This window comes from Pinus tabuliformis, chromosome J, assembly GCF_031772625.1.
Source record: "Pinus tabuliformis cultivar Carrire ecotype Pingquan chromosome J, CPIR1, whole genome shotgun sequence".
NCBI classification, from domain to species: domain Eukaryota; kingdom Viridiplantae; phylum Streptophyta; class Pinopsida; order Pinales; family Pinaceae; genus Pinus; species Pinus tabuliformis.
Genome location: NC_142295.1, coordinates 868,727,468 through 868,745,506, shown reverse-complemented (window position 1 = coordinate 868,745,506; position 18,039 = coordinate 868,727,468). Strand labels below are relative to the sequence as shown.

Here is an 18,039-nt window from a genome sequence, read left to right as displayed (position 1 = left end):
CCTCTTCATCAAAAGCGCATACTTAAATAAGGGTTTCAAAATTTAAAACTGAACACAAATAGTTTGAAATGATTAAACTCATCACACATATATTACACTTGTTCATACAACTCTTATAGCCTTATTTCCTTCACTGATTTGTCTAGGCCGAGAGTGTTTTTAGAGATCTAGTGCATTCACTGTTTATTTCTTGCGCTTTAGATTATGCCTTTTTGATAGTTTCAAGAGCAACCATTGGTGATTGATTGTTTGTCGTTCTGGAAAGTCTTTTCAGAGATACTAACTCTTTTTTGATGTTTCATTAGTTTAGAAATTCACTTGCATGGTTAGAAAGATGTAACTATCAAAGTTTGCTTCTTACATAATCTTTGTTATCTCGAGTTATTACGCTTAAAATACTCTTCGAATTCACTAGTTCCTAAATGTTATTTCATAAAGTGAAAGCATTCTAAACAAGTAACATAACTAAAGATATATGATCTCGTAATGCTTCAGTGATCTATCTTGTGTTGCAAGTGCAAATCATTTAACATTGCTCACATTAAAGCATTTAGCTATCAGTGTTTAATTGAAGCAACCTAATCCAATGTCCTAACTTGCATTTTTTAGAATCGCTACTTGGTCTTGTTTTACTTGGATGTAATTGAGTGATTTAAGTAGTGATTCTCTTTTCTCATTAGCAATCTCATTTAATTAGTGTTGTTTAGCTAAATAATCTTTTACTTATCTCAATTGTCTAAGTGAAGGATACCTTTAAGAACACTATAGTTATTTTGAGATCTTCTCTAACTGTCATTGTTTCATTGAGAAACTCTTGTTGCTTCATCAACAATTGTCATAAGTTAATAATCTTGCACTTAAACATTTATTTCATATCTTGTTTATAAGCATATTGGCAAATTATTTCTTGAATCATATTTATATCATTGTTTCTCTTGAAGCAATTCCATTTGCATCCTACAATTAGCCTTGCATTTCCTAAAATTTACCTCCAAGCATAAGCTTTGTTAATAGAAAGCTAGGAACCCCTTCTTCATCCAATTTGTGATGCTAGACACTTGCTCAGTAGTTAAAACAAGTGACCTTGCAATTCTCTAGCAGGCAATCCCTTGTAAGAACGAAGAACATGGGTCGTTAGAACTCCAAGGTAGGTATCGTTAATGACGCCTTAGCATCCTTCCACTGGACTTCTTTCTACAACCTTGGGTTAGACTTGCTTCAAAGCAATTGAGGAGAAGAATCTCACATAGATTTAGGCATGTAACTAAAATTAACCAAGATCTTGCATCTCACATTAGATTATATCTTTCATATCAACTTGCATTTGATCATTTGATAATTGGAATTGTAAGCTTAGCTTTGTAATTGCAAGCTTGTTGTACTTTGAATATCACAATTACTTGGAAACATAAGTTTCTTTCTTGCAATTATTTTTAATTTTTCGGATGCTCATATTTCCAGTTATCTTGGTCTCTTACACTAACATCCATCTTTGCAGCATCTATTTAAATGGTAACTTGATATATTCATCATTGTTGTGCAAGTATTTCTTAATTCCATTTGATCATTTAAGGCACTTGTTTATCACATTTATCTTATATTTGCCTCATTTATCCTAATTGAATCCATCTTAAAACACATTGCTCATAAACATTCACACTTGCTTTAATCATAATTGAGTTACACTAATAATAATTGCCTTGCCCTTAGATCTCCTAGACTTGTTGCTTCAACAAGTTTTCCTCCAGCGATCGACTACCCCGCTTGACTTAGCTAGGAAAGAGTCTAAACGGAATGAGTAGGGATCAGAGTGACAACCCCTACTTTGAGCATTGCACCTCAGGTGTACACTTTAGGCAACAACAAATCGTTTCCAATATATTTTTTAATTGTCAACTTTTCATCATTTGTGTGTATTTAAGACCAAGGGCAGCGAAAGACGGCAGTGATCCTTATGCAAGATCCAGTTATAGCTACCACCTAAGCCCTCCTTGCTTATTGAATTACCAAACAACAATGATAAATAGTCCTATGCAGACAATCAAAAATGTCAATATATTAATCTTATCGATATGTGGATTGAAGAAGCTTGAAGCAATACAAACAAATCTTGGCACTTCTTCGACTTTCTTCTACATGATGAGCATCCCACTATAGGAGTCAACCAAGTGATGAATGAAGTTTCAACATATGCCATTCACATGTTTGATCTTTCAATGTTTTGGTCCAAGTCACCTGACACGAGGATTCAGGATTCGACGAATACAGTGATTCGAGTGTTAGATACAGACACGTTGACCCCCCGGAACAAGACACATTAGGATCTGTTATATATTATTTTATTTAATGTATATATATCTAGACACACACACACACACACACACACACACATATATATATATATCTATGTATGTATGTATGTATATATATAAAAAATTAGATCTCCATCTAGATATAAGATTTACAAATTAACATTATGCATACAAATACAATTGTGACATAAATGATAAATCATAATAGATATTCAATTCAACAATGATCCAATAGGAGAAAGACAAGATAAAAAGGGAAAGCTATTGTAGTTTTTTCATTAAGTTATCAAAATCAAAAAGTGTTACATAGGTAGTGCAATGCCAATGGCAAATAGAAATAGCAAATACAAAACAACTACAAGTATACAAGCTTCAAGGCAATAGGTAGCTCATGACTCATGACTCATGACTCATCAATCGTCATAGCATCGTTGTCCTGATTATCATGGTCACCACTGCTCTCCTCTGCTGCATTCTCCTCCTCTGTATCCAAAGTCATCTCTGCATCTGCTAGTGTGGAGGATGACCCCTCTACAGTATCACCATCATCAAATACGACAGGCTCTAGCACTGGATCATTGAGATCCAAGTTGGCCAATGCCAACTCAACACTGTTGTCCAGACCCATATCATCAAGAAAGACATCCCACATATTTGTCTTTTCCTTCAACCACTCATCCCTTTGCCTGTAAATAAGACGAAGGTTGGTGTGCACATACACCATTGTCTCTGCGCTAGACTACTCAAGCCTGCTCTTCTTGACACTATAAAAACTCCCATATGTGCTCCAATTGCTCTTGCAACAAGAAGATGAAGTCACCTGAGAGAGGAGCCTCATGGCTAACTGTTGTAGAGGAGGGCTTGTTGCCCCATGATTTGCACACCAAAAATAGGGCTTCTTAGGCCCCCATGCCTCTAATCAGATCATATCCTACAAATCGACCAGTGCTAGTGGAAAACTCTGCAAAGGCATCCTCCACCTCATCAAGGGATGCTCTATTCCGAAAAACCCGTCTGAATGCATCTTTCCTCCCCTGTGAGATTTCACCATCCATGTGAGGAGGGAATCTGCGAAAAGGTCCACCATTCATCCACTCATGGTTGTAATATTTTGGGTTCAATGAGTGAGCCAAACAATGTAAAGGTGTGCAATTCTTGTCCCATCCGCTGACAAGAATATCCTGTATAGAGGTGAAGAAGGCCTCCGATGATGTCTCATACTCGAGGCACTCAATCATGGAATCACATCCCTCATAAACCTCTCCTAGGATAGGTTGGTCTATATCTGCAAATTCAAGCAAAGATGATAGGGTCCATGATCTGAATAAGTAGATCTACCCTCTCCCACCAAGCATCATCTAACACTGTGTCCTTCACTCTTTTAGAGGCTACGTGATCTATCTTTCTCCAAAAAGACCAAAACTTTGAAATAACCATGGCCCCAAGAGCGGTCTTGACCTCCCTCAACCTCCTCAACATGATGAATGAAGAAGCAAACCATGTATTCGCAATCTTCAACAATGATAGATTGGTGTACTCCTTGTAGATAGTGAGGGCATTTATATAATTTTGTACAAAGTTACAGATATGTCGTGCATCCTCGATAATGTTACCAATCCAAAGCACATCAGAAGCAATGGATTTCAGTTCTAAGTTCAATGAATGGAATGGACAATGCAAGATGTCCAAAACACTTGTGGATATTTAGCTTCAACAATCATGCCAACAGCCTTGCAAACAGGTGCATTATCTGTAATGATTTGCACACAAGAACCAACACCTACATTTTCAATAACTTTAATAAACAACTCACCATATATTGTGCATCCTTGTATTGCCCAAGTGCATCCATTGCTTTCAAGAAAACTGGACCATTCAAGGATGACACCATGAAGTGAATGAGTGGGTGTCGTGTTGGATTTGTCCATCCATCAAAAACAATGCTAACCCCAGATGTTGGCCATGATGCTTTAATAGGCTCAAGCATTTTTTCTGCCTCTTTTTTTGCTTTCGTCAACAATGTAGTTCTAAGCTTCTCTGACCCAGGAGGCACATACCCTGATGGAGCCCCTTGAGTTAGAGCTCGGCACATCCCAATAAATAGAGGTGAGCGTGCAACATTAAAGGATATGAAGTTTTGATTTAAAAAAAAGGCAATGGTGAGATCAAGCTCTTCTTGTTTCTCCTTCTAAAAAATCTTGTCCATTGGACCAAGTGAAATTGCCTTTGTTTGTCCCCCACCAAAACTCTCAAATGGGAATTTGTTGTTGCTTTTCCTCAAGAATGGAAGGGGGTCATCATTCTTGGTTTTTTTTATTTTAGAGCCACATTTGCCATACCAACATTGGACTCTCTTAACATTTCTTTCCTCTTTGGTAAAGGCACATTTGCACAAGCTCCAATTCCACAATGTGGTAAAGCCAACAAATGACCTTTCACACAGAAATATGTGCTCCTGAAATTATTGTGGCAATAGTCGCATTTCCAACTCACATTGCCTCCTCCCTCCACTTTGTTGGGTGGCCCTTGCTCTCTTGTGACATATTTCCACAAGGGATACTTGTCAATGTTACATTGAGAAGGAATTCTTCCCTCAACATTACTTGCAATAAAGGGAATACTTGAAGCAAACTCTGATGAAATTGGGAGAGGAGGGGCATCTCCAATGGGGGCAGTCTTCCCCTTCCTTTGCCCCTTCCTACTGCCCTTGATTGAGCCATGAATGTTGTAAAAAAAATAAACAAAAAATGCACAAATTTGCAAAATAAATGCATATGCAAACTGTTGTAATAAAAATGCAAAAAATAGAGAGAAGATGCACTTACATGTTGCTTGAATCTCCTTGAAAATGCTCCCACACCCTTTGCTCCTTGCTCCCATACACCCACAACAAACCCACGACAAAGTAAACAAGTGAATGTGAAAAAATAAAAGGAGGAAGTCGCTTTTTAATGCCACGCGGGTCACTGTTTTTCTGATTCATGTCTGAAAATTCGAACACAATCTATATTCGATCGTGTCTTGATCGAACATGACGTGTCCCGATTTTCGGACACGAATCGTGTCTTATTCGTCGGATTCGCGAATTTCGAATTTCCTCAAAAATAAAATAATTTCGACAGAGGAGATTAAAATATAATTAAATCATTTTCAACAATCGAGATTACTTTAATGGGGATCAAGCCAACTAGCCGTTGGGAAATTAATCTATAAATTGGACGTCATTTGTCACATCAACAGATCTAATCATTGAATCATGTACTAGCTTTTGAAGCTCTCTTGTAATCTTTTTCTTTTCTAGAATAATACAACGCAAAGTCTTTGGGGTTTTATTTGATGGCAATGCTCCTCTCCGAAGTTTATGGTAATATCGTTCTTAATATTCTGTTAATCTTATTTGATAAGTTGATGGTTAATAGCTTTCATAGAATAATCTATTGCATAGGTATATTGCTTAGGTTATTGGGTTCAAAGTAGCATTATAATTTAATTTGATTAGCAGGTATCTCTAATCTTTGAAAATTTAATCGCTATTTTGTATCTTTGTTGATTTAACAATTCCAAGTGTGCAAAAAGCATTCGTATTCAGAAATTAGGCGTTTGAGGAAATCCTCGGTTGGACCAACTGACTCCCAAGACATAAAATCTGAAGAGCCTTCCTAATTAGAATCCTAAGATTATCGAACAAATTTCTTCCTACAGAGATTTTCTAGGCTAGTACCTAAATTTAAAAATATATATATCATTTATCTTCAATAGTTTGTGCTAAATAGTTAGATCTAGCTAAAAAGAGCATAAATCTTCAGATCTGAGAGCGGAGTTGGACTCATACTCCTCAGATCTGATAGATCTATAAATTTAATTGTATAAATCTTTAGAAATTTTAAATTTTATTTTCTAGCTTGGGATTTGGGTTTTCAATTTAATTTTTGTATATATGTGGGATCTGGGGTTTTATTTTTGTTTTGCGCATGTTCAGATCTGAAGATTGTCAAGGAAATTTTGGGATTTTGAGGCACATCTAAGCCCTAGAAAGCAAGATCTAGCTTCAATTTTTTGTTTGCAAGGATAAAATACGACGAAATCATTCATTTGAAGATCCAGATCTGAAGTTTTTCATAGTGAATTCCGAGAGCAATTTAAAGCAAAATAAAATCAATTTCGGAAATTGATTTTGGGCCAAAAAAAAAAATATTTTTTTTAACAACCCTTAGCTTTCTCAGCTTCTTTCTAAGCAATCTCCCTCTTCTTCGTTTGCCTGCCGCAGCTCAGCTCTCTGCTTCATTGCACTTCAAAACCCTCTTCTCATCGCTGCTACCTCCTCGCTCCTCTACCCCACAGCCCTAATCTTCTCCCCTACTCACAGCTCCCTCTGCAACCCTTATCTTCTCCCTTTCTCACAGCCCCCTCTGCGGCCCTAATCTTCTCCCTATGCATGCAGTCATCCCTCCGTCGCGTTCCCTCAGCCCTGTGTGTCTATCTCCTCTTCGTTCCTCACTCTTCCCCTCGTTGTTAGCTCCTCCCTAATCCTCTCTCGCGGCTCCCCAACTTCCATCTCCTCTCTACGTGAGCCCCTCGCATCCCTATCCTCCCAGTTCGCAACTCCCTTTATCTCTTCGAAATCTGAGCTCCTCTTCCTCGCGTAGGTATAAAGTCGACCTCCCAACATATCACATTTTGATTTAATTTTTTTAAGTGACCTTTGGCCTTTTAAATAAACAAATTTAATGTTTTCATAAACACTTGCCACATTAAAAATTGTTTATCATTGGCCCTTCAAAAAAATTAATTTTCTTTATAATCATTATCACATTAAACTTTAAAAAAATTAATAAAAGTGTAACAAAAATTTTAAGAAGTGTTTTTTTTTATTTTTTTTGTGATAAGGTTTTTGGGGCCTTTAATATTTAAAATTTTGTGGGAAAATTTCAAAATTCTTATATAGTCAAGGCAATATTATTTCTAAAATTTCTGAGTTTGACTATAGGAGAAAATATATTTTTCTGGATTTGAGACATTAGAAAAATTAATAAGTTCCAGAATTATTTGAAGAGGTGTTTTGGCATTAATTAGCATCTAAATTTCATTGTTATCTTGAATATTAAATCATTGAAATTTAAGTGCTTAGGCTTTCATTATTTGCATGCTTCAGCTAAGTTTTGTGATCATTGGTTTTAATGCTTGATAATTATTGAGATCGCTCACTGTCTAAGAAGGAAATTAACTCTAAGTTTGGCCTATTTACTTGAGTTATTGGATATTTCTTGAATAATTAGTTTTGAGAATTTTCAAGTAATTGTGATCAACATTTTTATTGAATACTCTATCGTGGACTTGTGGAAAATTGTATATCTTTTGGTTCTTGAAATTGAGTATTTTGAGCATCTGCATAATTGGGATTTTTCATTAAATTTTCGCTTAAGTACTTAGCATTTAACTCAGAATAAATCGTAATCTAAGTGCTTTGAATCTTTAACATCTTGCTTTCTAAAACATCTTCTAAATCCTCCTTGCATTTGGCATTCTAAGTTAATCTTGCATTTAATAAGCTTGGTTGAAAGTCTCAACCACAGTCGTCAGAGCCACAGCCTCTGCAGCACCGGAGGCACCGGATACGTTAGATTTCAAGGAGAGGGATTGTTAATCACACACTCATGTGCTTCACCTTGACTTCTCTTTGTCATTCGCTGTAAAGTTTAGGCTCAATACAAACAAAGATCAAAGGACATACTTAAATAGGCATATAATTAAAATTAACCAAGATCCTGCATTTCACGTTAGTTTTAGGAACTGCATGTCATATGAGTTAGTTTTTCATCCAAGCAACAGTTACCCATCCAATACTTGTCCTAAATTTACTCAATGGGCAATTGACTCCATAAGGCATGGGTATCAATCGTCTAAGTCTAATCTAATTCTTTAAAAATCTTGCTTAATCTAAAACGAGTATTTGGTCACTTAATTGTGTCTCCTGGATTGGTTGGTTCCCAGCTAGTCCTTCTTCCATCCATTTCCATAGGGTCTACCCCCCTTAGTTTGTTGTTAGGAGACAACTTTTATGGAGAGATTGGGAATCAAGGTGACAGCGCCGATTTGACCCGTTATCGCAGAGCCTAGACATTTTGTGCGACAACAAACCGTATGTTAAAGTAGCACCTTAAGGTGCTCTTTCTATCCTATTACACTACCTACCACTTTACAATCTCCAAGATATCTCAAGAGCATACTCCAGTATGCCCCTCAATTTTTAAGTGAACCATTTAAGCCTCCTGAGAGAAGTAGAAGGGCTTCTTGTCTCCCCCTCTTCACCTAAAGGTTGTTTTACTACCCCGGAAATCACTAGTGACCCTAGCTCAACCTTTGGAGCTTCCTGCTCCTCATCCTCTATCACTAGGTCTAGAATCCCCTTGGACCTATCCTTGTTGCTTGGGAAAGCAACTTTGGCATTGTCGAGCATGCACTCTCTACATACACCATGTTGCCCAATACTGAACTCTGGAAGACCTATGACTCCCTATGATTAGGCAATATCTTGTGATGTAGGTGCCCAATCCTCTTGTGCCACAACTTACAAAATTGCCCCTAGTATGCACCAAGGCTCAAATAGGTTCACCTCACAACCTCTACAAATTACGTTCTCTAACCCCTATTACCTAAGGTATCGAGGCAATAATCCTTTGGCTTAATGAGTTGTTGGTTCTTGAACTCCATTGCAAAGCCCTTATCCTCCATAACTAAAACTAAAAGCAAACTCTTCTTGAGACTTATAACAAATAGGACATTATCAAAATCTAAAGTATTACTTGACTCAAGATAGAAGGGAATAGTACCAGATCCTGCTATGCGCACTTGGCATCATCACCAAGCTCAAGTTGTACTCCTAAGTCGGGCTAATGTCATATGTTGAGATGCCCCACTATCCACATACCACACATCCCTCACACGAGGATTCGAGTTTCATAGGATACTGGGATTTGAGTGTCGGATTCGGACACGTTGACCCCCCGAAACAGGACATGTAGGATTCGTTATATATTATTTTATAAAATATATATATATATATATTAAAAAATAGATATTTCTTACACAAATTCTCATTAATGATACAAATTCATTGATTTCAAGCAAAGATCTTCATCTAGATGTAAGTTTTATTGTTTACAAAGTAAGTTAGTAACATTATAGTATGCATAGTACATACAAAATTCAAATACATGTCACATAAATGATAAATCAATGAATCATAAATTCTAAATTCATAAATGATAAATCATAATACATATTCAATTCATCAATGATCCAATAGGAGAAAGACAAGATAGTAAGATAAAGACACTGACAGTGATAGTTTTCTCATTAAACCATCAAATCAAAATGTGTTACATAGGTAGTGCAACGCCAATGGCAAATAGAAATAGAAAATACAAAACAACTACAGGTATACAAGCCTCAAGGCAGTAGGTAGCCCATGAATCATGAGTCATCAATCCTCATAGTCATCATCAGAATCAGCATCATTGTCCTCATCATCATGGTCACCACTGCTCTCCTCTGCATCCTCCTCCTCCCCTGTATCCATAGCCGCCCCTACATCTGCTGGTGGGGAGGATGACCCCTCTACAATATCATCGTCATTAAATCTAACAGGCTCTAGCACTGGATCATTGAGATCCATGTTGGCGGATGCCAACTCAACACTGTTGTCCAGACCCATATCATCAAGAAAGACATCCCACATCTTTGTCTTTCCCTTCAACCACTCTTCCCTCTGCCTGTAAATAAGACGAAGGTTGGTGTGCACATACACCATTGTCTCTACCCTGGACTACTCAAGCCTGCTCTTCTTAACACTATACAAATTCCCATATGTGCTCCAATTCCTCTCGCAACAAGAGGATGAAATCACCTGAGAGAGGAGCCTCATGGCTAACTGTTGAAGAGGAGGGCTTGTTGCCCCATGATTTGCCCACCAAGAATAGGGCTTCTTAGCCCCCCTGTCTCTAATCACATCATATCCTGCAAATTGACCAGTGCCAGTGGAAAATTTTGCAAAGGCATCCTCCACCTCATCAAGCAATGCTCTATCCTGGAAAACCTGCCTGAATGCATCTTTCCTCCCCTGTGAGATTTCACCATCCATGTGAGGAGGGAATCTGCGGGAAGGTCCACCATTCAGCCACTCATGGCTGTAGTATTTTGGGTTCAATGAGTGAGCAATTCTTGTCCCATCTGCTGACAAGAATATCCTGTATAGTACCACAGAAGGCCTCTGGTGATGTCTCATATTCAAGGCACTCACTCTGTAGAATAATGCTCCTCACAGACTCAATCATGGAATCCCATCCCTCATAAACCTCTCCTAGGATGGGTTTGTCTGTATCTGCGAATCGAAGCAAAGAAATGATAAGGCCCATGATCTGAATAATTAAATCTACCCTCTCCCACCAAGCATCATCTAGCATTGTCCTTCACTCTTTTAGAGGCTAGTTGATCTCTCCTTCTCCAAAAAGACCAAAACTCATAAATAACCATGGCCCCAAGAGCGGTCTTGACCTCCCTCAACCTCTTCAACATGATGAATGAAGAGGCAAACCGTGTATCAACAATCCTCAACAATGATAGATTGTTGTACTCCTTGTAGATAGTGAGGGCATTTGTATGATTTTGCACAAAGTTACAGATATGTTGTGCATCCTCAATAATGTTACCAATCCGAATCACATCAGAAGCAATGGATTCCAATGCTAAGTTCAACGAATGGACAATGCAAGGTGTCCAAAACATTTGTGGATATTTAGCTTCCACAATCATGCCAGCAGCCTTGCAAATAGGTGCATTATCTATAATGATTTGCACACAAGAATCAACACCTACATCTTCAATAACTTTAATAAACAACTCACCCATAAATTGTGCATCCTTGTATCCTCCAAGTGTATCCACTGCTTTCAAGAAAATTGGACCATTCAAGGAAGACACCATGAAGTTGATGAGTGGGTTTCGTGCTGGATCTGTCCATCCATCAGAAACAATGCTAACCCCAGATGTTGGCCATGATGCTTTAATAGGCTCAAGCATTTTTTGCACCTCATTTTTTGCCTTCATCAACAATGTGATTCTAAGCTTCTTTGAACCAAGAGGCACATACCATGGAGACCCGTGAGTTAGAGCTCGGCACATCTCAATAAATAGAGGTGAGAGTGCAACATTAAAGGATATGAAGTTTTGATAGAAAAAAAAAAAAGACAATGGTGAGATCAAGCTCTTCCCGTTTCACTTTTTGAAAAATCTTGTCCATTGGACCAAGTGAAATTGCCTTTCTTTTCGTTGCTTGTCCCCCAATAAAACTCCCAAATGGAAATTTTGTGGTGCCTTTCCTCATAAATGGAAGGGGGTCATCATTCTTGGTTTTTCTTGATTTTGCAGCCACATTTGCCATACCAACGATGAACTCTTTTTCCATTTCTTTCTTCTTTTGTAAAGGAAATTGTGCACAAGCTCCAACTGCACAACCTGGTAAAGCCAACAAATGGCCTTTCACACGAAAATATGTGCTTGTGAAAGTACTATGGCAAAAGATGCATCTCCAATGCACATTGCCTCCTCCCTTCCCCTCGCTGCTTGGCCCATCCTCTCTTGTGACATATTTCCATAAGGGATATTTCTCAATGTTACTTTTAGGAGGAAGTCTTCTCTCAACATTACTTGCAGCAGACTCTAATGATATTGAGGGAGGAGGGGCATCTCCAATGAGGACATTCTTCCCCTTCCTTTGCCCCCTACCTGCTGCCCTTGATTGAGCTATGAATACTGTAAAAAAAAATAAACAAAACATGCACAAATTTGTAAAAGAAATGCATATACAAACTGCTGTAATACAAATGAAACAAAATAGAGAGGAAATGCACTTACCTGGTGCTTGAATCTCATTGAAAGCGCTCCAAAACCTTGGTTCCTTGCTTCAAACTTCTAACAGCAAACCCACATCTCACTATTTGCAAAAGGAATGAAACAAAATGGTAAAGAAAATTAGAAATGCGCCCTTTTATTGGCTCGCGGGTTCCTTTTTGCCGGATTTGAATCCGGTTTTCATGATACGATGTGTCCTAACGGGACACGATTCAGATTCGATCGTGTCCCATTAGGACACGTCGTGGCACAAAAATCGGATTCAAATTAGGGCAAATCGAATCCGATTCGTAGGATTCTGACACTTGGCAAAAAATCAACAAATCTGGTTTCATAGGTAGAAAGACAAAATAACATCAAGATATCCTCCTCAAACTTGGAAACAAACTCGTTCATCGAATTCCTACACAAATTGCTACCTCCTTTTATTGTTGATTCCCTTTATCCTCCTTCTTTAGACACTATGATGCATAATGACCACGCTAAATACAAACAAAGCAATTGATTTTACTACAATCTTCCTTTTCTGACTATGAGGTTGACTCCTCACTGTTTCCTTTACCCTTACTAGTCCTTTCTTTTTACCCTTATTTGACTAACCAAATAGAGCTAGTTTGTCATCACCATCCTCCTTGTTGACCTTTGACTCCATCTTAGTCTCCTCCTAGATATAGTCATCTTGACGGCTTTCAAAATCGAAAAGGATTTACTGATCGCAATACCTTTGACAAATGGTTCCCATGAAGTTGAGAAACCATTCAATGCCACATTCATAACTCTGCATCTGCAACCTTCTTCCCAACAATTGCAAGCTGATCATTCTGTGTGATCTTCACGAGGTAACTAGTGTATGTGTCTAATTTGGTCATCACTATGGATCTAAATTTGTTCTGCAATCCCATCTTCCTTTTATGTTTTGACATTGGAAAAGACTAACCAAGGCATTGAACATCTCCTTTGTCATATTCTTCTCGAATACATGAAGGATAAATGGTCCTTAATGACATCAAAGATCATCTACCTGGCCTTCGCTTCCTTTATATTGCAAGCTGCTGACTAATGTCAATCTGTAGGCAGAGTCATGACATGCTGAACAATATCCTAGAGATCATTCTCTTTTAGTAAGAGTTTCACCCTCACCTTCCATGCTAAAAAAATTGAGGGAGTATCCAATCTATGCTCAAACCTGCGGCTAGATGATCCCATCTCTGAGATCTACTGCACAAACTCCCAAATCAGAAAATAAAACTTCAAAATTCTCGTATTGTTGGTCCTCCTTCCCTGCTATAGATTTATTGTTGCAAATCCCTGAGAATCTCAATCAAAGATCAAGCTCTCATACCATGTTAAAATTTCAAACCTTACATCGCTGATTTCCTTGTGATCTCAATCAAACAAGTACATTGTTGAATTTAATTAATGCTAAAATTAAATTTCAAACTGCTCCCCCGGAATATGAATCAGTGGGAACTTGCCTCCCCGGAAAACAAATCAGTGCCTTGCGAAGCGGCCTCCCCCAGAGGACGTGCCCTCTGCCGCTCCTTACCGGCCAGCCAACTAAGAAGACTAATCAGGAGTCACATAATAGCTAGAAATTATATAGTGGAAGCATAAAAATTGATTTCTCACACACACACAGGTAATAATTCCTTTAAATCAGTTTTTCATTCATTCAAAAAACTTACAAGGAAACCTCCACGTGCTACCCTAAAAACAATACTACATGGCTACCAAGATCATCCCAAACTTGAGCTTTTACAAGCTGTTTGAGAAGTACAACTGCTAAAAAAATAGAAACAGCAATTCTCTATTATACAAACTTCACAAAGCTATTGTACGAATTCCGTACAACTATATAGATATGTACGATGATGTATATTACTATATACAACAATAAGGACTTCCATGCAGCTGTACAGAACTGTTCCATACACTATATGAGATTGTGTGTTGCCTGAAATTGCCTCTTTCTTGGCTGCCTGTGCTTTCTCCCTCTCTCTATCACTCAATCTGCTCAACTAGTCATGTCTGGAAAGCCTCTACCTTGCCCTGTCTTGACACTGTTAGTGGAGAATCAGTTTTTAAGATTACTCTTCATCTAAGTCATGCATGAGATACAATTTTAGACTCGATTGCTAAATATAAGGCTTTCACTTCTTTTGCTAAGGTGAATTACTTTTCAACAATATCTCAAACTATTTCTTGCACATTTACACTGAACCTTTGCAGAAATTCTTATCAAAGCTATAATTCTCAATACTTCCAAATCCAAGCAACTCTACACTGCCAAAAGAATATGTTTTGATAGTCCCTACTTTGCAACAAACAACACCAAAAAAACAAAAAACAAAAAAAATCCAATAAGCTTGAGCAAATATTTATACTTTTACACACCTTTCACATGACTAATAGTCAAAATCATTGGATAAGTTCTATACAACTACGTAGGTATATTTAGAAACGAAATACCATTGCAACCTATCAATATCATCAAGATTTTACTTATGCAAGTAATTTGGCCTTTATGCAGCCATCACTCAGCCACATTACTCATGACACTTGAATTTTGAGTCATCCTTTGCTTTCAACTACTCTCTATAAAAAAAAATCATTTGATGATGATGATGATTGCCGATGTCAAATGAGACAAACTTTAGCCTATCAGACCTGAAGAAAAATAAATAAATAAATAAAATAATGTAAAGAATTACTTGGTTTGCTTTAGAATTTTGTTTCAATGTTCGAAAAGCTTGATGAGAAGCTTTCCCAAATCTCCATAGTGTTGATGATCTAAAAATTTAGGAGGGTCAGTATTGTAACAAACATTTTGACATTTAGATCTAATGTAGGCATACACAGGACATTCTGAGTGCTTTTTATCATCCACCTTCTTAGTATTAGAAAGATGACAAATTCTTTCATCCCACAGCATTTTAAGAATTGTACAACACACTATTTCACTATGGAGCTCATGAGAGATCGATCTAATTTCATAAATCAGATAAATAAATTTAATTCCATCCCTGCTTTAATTTTTAGGCTACCTAGGGGTGGCAGGAGGGGGCGGGATTCTTCTAAATCCCGAAGGAATACAGGAAAAAAAGTACGTTTGGGGGCTTGGTCTCAAATCGAAAAACCTTATGGAAATGTATGGACTATACTGTGGCCTCCAGTTAGCCAAGAATCGGGATGTTTCCTCAATTGTAATCATTGGGGACTCTCTTATCACCATCCAGCACCTTCTCAAAGGATATATTCCGGCAAATAACCAACTCTCCCTCCTCCTTTGCAGAGTCAGAACCATGTTGGAGTCCTTCTCAAATATATTTTATTTTCATATCCTCAGAGGTCAAAACAAGGATGCCGACACTTAGCTAACAGGGCTTGTCAGCTTGAAGCAGGGCAGTGGGAAGTGAATGGCTCATTAAGATGGAAAGTTATCCCATGATAATCCTTCACATGTATACAAGGCCCTCCCTTCTTAATGGGTTGGATGAAATAATGTTTAATGACTAAATGGTGCAATGCAATATAAGCTCCTCTTAGATCTTCCATCATTTCGCGTCTCTCTCTTCAATGACTATGAGGCTCTCTGCTGGCGTAGAGATCACGTCATGCAAGGTAAGGTGGCAGATGGATGAAAGATCAAACAGGCACCCCCATATGAAATCCATGTGGAAAGGACTGATCCAAGGCCGATCTGGATTTCTCCCCACGTCTCTGCCTTCATTTTGATGGAGTTCGGACAGAGCAATTCAAGCTGATGTGGATAGACAGGTTTCCTTAAGCGTGGGAAGATCCAGGACCTTGTGCAGCATTCATGGAAGGAAAGTATATGTCCTATTGGCTACAGACGGTTCAAGAATTCGAGAACATTCTCACCAGGGATAAATTTGTTGGTTTGGGGTGAAATTGCTCCAGTTTCACCGGTGAAACCAAGTGCTCCTCTTGGTCTGGTAGTCTCCTGATCACAAGAAGGACGCAAGGTCAGAGTTTATGCAAGGACCCTCTCTGTCTGGAAGAATTGATGCTGAGGGCATAAATTGACCTCCCTCAAAGGCGCTGCAAGGTCAGAGTTTTGATTAGGATGACAATTTGGCAGTTTTCATAGCAGGAGCAGCTGGTTATATTTTAGAGCAGTATCCCGGAGGATCTATCAAAATCTCTCACTTTGTTAAAAGTGGTCTTCTGCAGGGCCTCTTTATTAATTTCCACTCCCGTGCAACTGTATTTTCTCCGGAGGTCCCCATCCCTTTGGGTCCTCAGCCACGTTGTTTCTTGTCTCTTTTGCAGAGCCTCTCCTCATTTCAGCCTTTGCAAATTTGCCTCTCTGAAGCATGCTCACCCGGTCACCTCTGCAAATAAATTCCCTGCAGTCTATCTCTCAATTGACTTCAGAGTTGGGCCTGCCTCAGCGTGGATTCTCTCTATCCAATCAGAATCTCTGTCTGCCATGGAGAATAAGGGTGCATCTTCCTCAAGCTCTAGGTGTCCGAATCAAAGTCATCTCTGCTCTCATCCTCCTATTGGTGGCAAAGATGAGATCAATAATCTCAAGCAGCAGATATATCAACAGTCTGCACACATCCTATTCCTCAATGAAAAAATTCAAAAGCTTCAATCCAAGGTAAACCTGCTCGAAGAGGAAATGGACTGGTTTCATCGCAAATTTACTGGCATGCAAGCCCAGAGAAACGTGGATGTGGATTGCAGCACAGCAAGTAGCGCACCAGATGGACCCTCTGATAAGATGTCCATTGACCCTCCAGGTTATTCTATGTTTACTCTTTGCAAACGTGTACTAGTTTTTGGCCAATTTTGTAGAGTTTATAGCTGTTGTAATTTCTGCATCATGTATCAGTATAATCAGGGTAGTAAAGCAGAAGTAATTTTTGAAACTACCTTCAAAACCTCTACTGAAGATCTGGCATCTTTGTACAGAATATAAACACTTCCCGGGCTTCTTGCTGCATTCTGGGTGCAGAATTAATGAAATACTTAATCATACTTGTCAAAAAAAAAATATTAGGTTACCTTGGGTTTCAATGTAACATTTTGTTTCCTAATTAGTCACTCAATCCTCAATCTTGAATCACCTGTCTGATGAGTTACTTTGAAGATTGGACAACTAGCTTCCAGAAAATACTCAGGCATGTAAAAGATATTAAATAGTTATGTTACAATATGAAACAAATAGTTTTATCTATGAGATAATGTACTCTTACAAACTAAAAAATATATAAGTATTCGGGAATGAACCATGATAATGTCAAACCATCATATAAACAGGTCTTATCTAGATAGTGATGTGCTTTTGTTATGGTGATTAGAGAAGGAATGGTTAATGGGGAAATTTCCATTAGCACAGAAAAAGGTAGCTTGCAAGTTTTAATGGAAAGCTTGCTGGCCACCTTTGCCACAAGATTTATTGTATGTAGGTTAAACCGTTAAATGACTTATGTTACAGTTGTAAGGATGCTTTGTGGATGATGTATATTGGTCATAATTCCCAAAACCAGGACTGAAATACTAGAAGCAACTAGGCTAGTTAACTAGTTTTCAGTGATGTAACCTACTTGGTTCTTACAAAAAAGTGTGGAGAAAATTTGCAGACACATACCATGACGATCACTATTTTCCTTATAAACTTACAAAAGGAAATATTTAGAGAGAACTTAAAAATTAAAACAGAAGCAACAAACAAAAACAATTGAGCATGGGTTTTAGCGGTTCATTTTTCTGGTACTAGAGAAGAAGAAAGGAGTGCATGTGAAGAGAATTACAGAAGGGCAATCTTGACCTTGAATGAAGTAACAGG

General features: G+C 38.1%; 1 protein-coding gene across 2 annotated transcripts in view; it reads right to left on the bottom strand.

The window, feature by feature from the left end:
* Positions 1-18,039, bottom strand: part of LOC149229439 (uncharacterized) — an 86,138-nt gene that overhangs the window by 53,780 nt on the left and 14,319 nt on the right. The window lies entirely within an intron of this gene.